At 41.1% G+C, this 5,009-nt stretch overlaps 1 non-coding gene across 1 annotated transcript; it reads left to right on the forward strand.

Moving 5' to 3' along the window:
• Positions 1-952: 952 nt before the first annotated feature.
• On the forward strand, positions 953-1,088 carry LOC145438398 (U4 spliceosomal RNA). Its single transcript, XR_013914931.1, has one exon. It is a non-coding gene; the product is annotated as a U4 spliceosomal RNA (small nuclear RNA).
• Positions 1,089-5,009: the final 3,921 nt, after the last annotated feature.

Raw genomic sequence — 5,009 nt, forward strand, 5'->3', positions numbered from 1 at the left:
CCGATGAGATTGATTGCAACAGCAATATCTGATACACAAAGTTGCCAAATTGCGGAACATGCGAAAATTGCAATAGAAATCAACAATGATTAATAAATCAATCCCGACCATTTTACAGCGATTTTGGCTAGCGAATTTCTAGGCCGTTTATTAAGATAATGTCATGTCCAATTTGTGAAAGCTTTGCATTGTCATGGTCATGTGATGCAAATTTATGGACAGGGTGAAAGCGAATTTCGTTCATTTATCTCCGATGCCTATGAGGCTGTGACTATTTTATTCTTTGTAGACCAGCAATTCTTATAAAGTAAAATATGTAAACCACCTCGCTCATATCAGGTGGCTTCATATCTATCATAAAATTTTAGATGGTGTAGAGCCCCTGCCTCTATCTCTCATATCTGTATATCACGTGATTTATGTCTTTCTTCTCGTACCACGTAACTTACCATTTATCAGCACGTGCATCTTAATTACAAGCTAGACTCATATGCGATTTCCTACTGTATATTCCAATATTCCATGCATATTCGATCAATATATCTATCTGAGGCAATCTGTCGTTGCATTCACGTTAAAGTTGTCAGATCAAGGACTAACGCAGGGGCGTGCGTCTACCACCCTGAGCTAAAAAGTATATCTACCCAGCCACACATTACGTGCGACTCGGGTTCCAACTCTAGCAGGTTATCAGACGACACACCTATCACAATGGTGATTGTGAGACTCGATATCTGTACCAAATTTAATTCTTGTTCAAATACCAAAAATTCAGTCGACTCTTTTCGGGCAAAATAATTACTGACTACACTTCACATGATAGATTGCATTGCTTCACGGGAGCCATGTAATCCGATTACACACTAATTAGCGGGTAAGGTCAAATTAGAATGATCACCATAATCAGTATTATTTCCTTCAGATACACTCGAAAGAAAATTTATTGTACGTTATCTTTGTGCAGCGGCAGTACCATGATCAATGATCGCTTCGTGAGATGTGGTTATTGCTAGTTGAAAACTATTACCAATACCCCGCCAAGTCGGTCTGACGGCCGGCGCGGCAATTTCTGACAGAACTCGAGGGTTCTTCCACAATCAATCGTGTGCCCATCTACGTCGTATGTAAAAACGAATTTGGCGCAGATGACTAGTTCATTCGGCGTAGAATACGTAGACACTATATGCCAGCGTTCCAAACGCGCCTTCCATGAGTTCCGTCTGACTCGTTCGAGGATCAAATCGACAGCTTATCGACTTGGGAGTCTATCGCACCAGCACGCTACCTTGTCCATAAATCTCAAAACACTTCGCTTAGGAATATCTATAACTCTTACTTCACTGCTCGAAAGATTTAAATCTCCATTCTCTTTTAATAAATATCACAACTCCTTCATGCCGAACGCTGGTAAGTTGATTAATGGCCATACGTGTCGTTCAACAAACGCTTCTGTGACGTGTGTTTTTCACGTAAATATTCCTGACAAACAATTTGCATGTCATTGATATGTAATATACATTTACTTGGCCAATTAAATATAATATGAAAGCGGGTGTTGATTGCTTTAGCTCTTCAGATTATGATTATTCTCATAATCCTCACTTACACACTTTCATCTGTGTGCCTTGGAGTCGACCTTTGTCAAAATACATCAGCCCAAGCTTTGTCTACAAAAGGAGTGGTTGTATCATCTTAAAATGTTACATTGAATTTTGTGCACCAGTATTGTATAGTAACGTATCAGATGAGTACAGTTAGGTATGAAATGTGGGAATGCGTACAGGTTCGCCAGGTTAGTAAAGGTTAGATGCCAACGGCTTACAGTTAGTTTGATTCGTGTTTGTAGCCGATTGGGAGTTTAGTGAGCATCTATTACAATATGTTGCGAGATACCACATAGGTGCGTTGTTCTGCTTGCGAGGAATGACGTTAGTTGTAACACTTATAAGTTTCCCACGAAAAGAAATTCACCCACAATTCAAACATTAGACAAGCCAAAAATTTGCTAAAAGTTTTGTTGGTTGGCGTTTATCTGTCCGTGAGCATGAGCAATAAATGCTCTATGTCTCATACTTATTAAGTAAAGGTTAAATAATTTCCAGACATACTAAAGCAGAAGTGGACAACCTTTTTACTACTCACGGCCACATTTCGAAAACTCATGTATCCTATATTCCAGGGCTACTTATGTACCCCGCATTCCAGGGCATAGCCGTGATGAACTAATTGGGCGCAAAATACCTCTGTTAAACTGTCCACTGTCCATGTCCATTGTCCATTTCCAGTGAAGTCTGGGCTCATCAACTTTTCATATCGACCTAGCGTACTATACACACCGAAATCGCGAGTCGTAATGTTATGAATAGTTATTGGGTGCACGAACGGATTTCGTCATAAATATTAGCATTATCACGTATTATTATCATATATTTATCCTTTCTCAACCCATGTGATCAGATTCACCAGTATGGTTGATAGAGGGAGTGTTTTCGAAAATTTAGGGCAAGTTATAAATGATGATGCATCTTCACGTAGGTCAATTGTTATATTAGTCAATTTGTTGCATGCTGTTATTTCTTGATCTCACAGCAGGATTGTTTGTACAGTGACAATATATTGGAATTCCCCAAATGTACCATAAACAAATTTCTTTCGCGAGGAGCACACGATTCCGAGTTGGTATATCTACATGAGACGCCTAATTTTCTTCTGCTGTACGCATCTGTACTGTGGGGCTCAGATTGCATAGGGTGCTGCTACCAGTGGCGGCTCGTGACAATATCGGGTGGTGGGGCAAGGGCTGCAAGCGACTTTTTATCAAGATGACGTCACAACGGCGTTTTCCAACGTAAACAAGTAACTTGGTGGTACGGACTACGGTAACACGAACTTCTCGACAACAGTGATTTTAACGTATGTGCCGTGAGAGGTCTGCCGGTGAGCTGTGACTTGAAGTGTGTTAACTGCGTAAACGGCGTACGGAACAAAGATTCGACACGGTTCATGTTCGCACTATACCTGACTAATTATCTGCAGAAATGGAAATGACTATAACTCGAGAGATTGCGTAAGCGTAACTGGAAAGGTCAACGAGTTCGGACACATACGCAATTGTTATCTCATAGATTGGACATGTCATATTGAGTCCAAAACATAATTCTGAAAAACTACGGATAGCAGCCTCGGAAATTCGGTCCCGGTACAGCATAGGAGATTTTGGCCTTGGGGCTAGAGACTGTCACAGGACACATACGGCTTACGGTCTAGTGTCTATATGTCTGCTGCAAAATCGCCTTTGGAAAATATATTACCGAATAAATACGTGGATGAAAGTCGAAAACTTGGTACACTGTTACATGAAATCACCGAGAAGTAGCCTCATGACCGTTTTCGGTATGGTTCACTGTCAAAATTAATACGAACAGACCAACACCGAATTTTGCGTAAAATTTACTGAGGAATAGGCTGATTAAGTGATCAGCTGTTAGCCGCCATCGAAAACGAAACAGCTATCGCGCTTGACAGGGGTTGTAATTGTAAGCAAATGGCCTGAAGGCCACAATTTCACGGTGAAATTGACATTGGACAATATAAAATAAAAGTAAATATTTGAATGCAAACCGAGGATGTTAGTAAACTGTTTCATGATATCATCATCTTATCACCTATCTCAGTATGGAACACAGATACACCGGCTTTTGCGTGAAATCCGCAATGCGTTAGGTAGGCTAAGTGTCAGATCAGCGCACATCTCTACCATACTCGACCTTGATAACGAAATTGCTGCCCTAATCATTGAGTGCCAACCTTGAGACTTGGCAAAGCGTTCGATACTAAAATCAAGACATACCATGCAAAAGCTCATGACGGATCTAGGTAAGGAGCATCGGTAAAATCAGTGGAGACCAATACCGGCTTTGCGTAAAATATATTTGCGATAAATGACGAGTCAGCTCTCACTCGACTTAGGAAACGAAATTACCACTAACACAGTTCAGTGACAAACTTAAAACTTGGTACAGCGTTCGATACTAACATCAATACTTACCGTACCAAATGTCATGATCGATCTCGGTATGGAACATCGTCAAAATCAATGGATACCAATACCGGCTTTTGAGTAAAATCTGTTTGCGATACATGACGGATCAGCACACACTCAACTTCGGAAACGGAATTACTACCCTAAACTTTAAGTAGAAACCCTGAAACTTGGCACAGTGTTAAATACCACCATCACGACATGACAAACCAAGTTTCAAGAATTATCATGGTGTGAACACCATCAAAATCGACCTATACCAGCATAGGTCGACTAAACGCATATGACGGTAACCGAGTTCAGATATAGATACGATTGTTACATCACACCTTAAGGGCGACCAGGCTATGTTGCCCCGGTTGCTCGGTAATTTTATGAATAGGAGAGAGTGAATCACTGTTTCTTTATTGTGCGCGGCTTTAAGAGAATAGACAGTGAAAGCTTGTTATGAGCGCTACCGGGGCATGCCCCGGCTAGGCATTCGCAAAGCGAAAACACAGAAGAGAATTCGATTTTCGCAGAGACTTCGCTATATATGGGCAATGCCATTGGGCATTTACAAGCGAAAGGACAAGAATACGATTTTTGCTGTGATTTCGGTATATATAGATTGCTGTTCGTCTATAATTGGTGATAAACTGTTATTGAACAGAATTTTAGGTGGGGCAATGCCCCAGTTGCCCTATAGGACGAGCCGCCACTGGCTGCTACACACAATGAAGTCGCACTGAATCGCGCCCAGCACGAAGAAACGTTCAAGATTAATTAATATCTCTCAAAAAATCGGGAGTCAACTCGTAATTTCAATTTGCATATCGATGGCCGCCAACATATACTAATTGAATCACGTGTCGACGGCCGCGCAAATTCCCTTCTACGGCCGCAGGTTTACCAGAATGGTGTCCGATCAATACCGAAAAAACCATTACCGAGAATCCCATTACCGGGAATGGACATTATCAAGATG

This window comes from Botryllus schlosseri, chromosome 4 (assembly GCF_051294905.1).
Source record: "Botryllus schlosseri isolate E-star chromosome 4, Bs_hap1, whole genome shotgun sequence".
NCBI classification, from domain to species: Eukaryota; Metazoa; Chordata; class Ascidiacea; order Stolidobranchia; family Styelidae; genus Botryllus; species Botryllus schlosseri.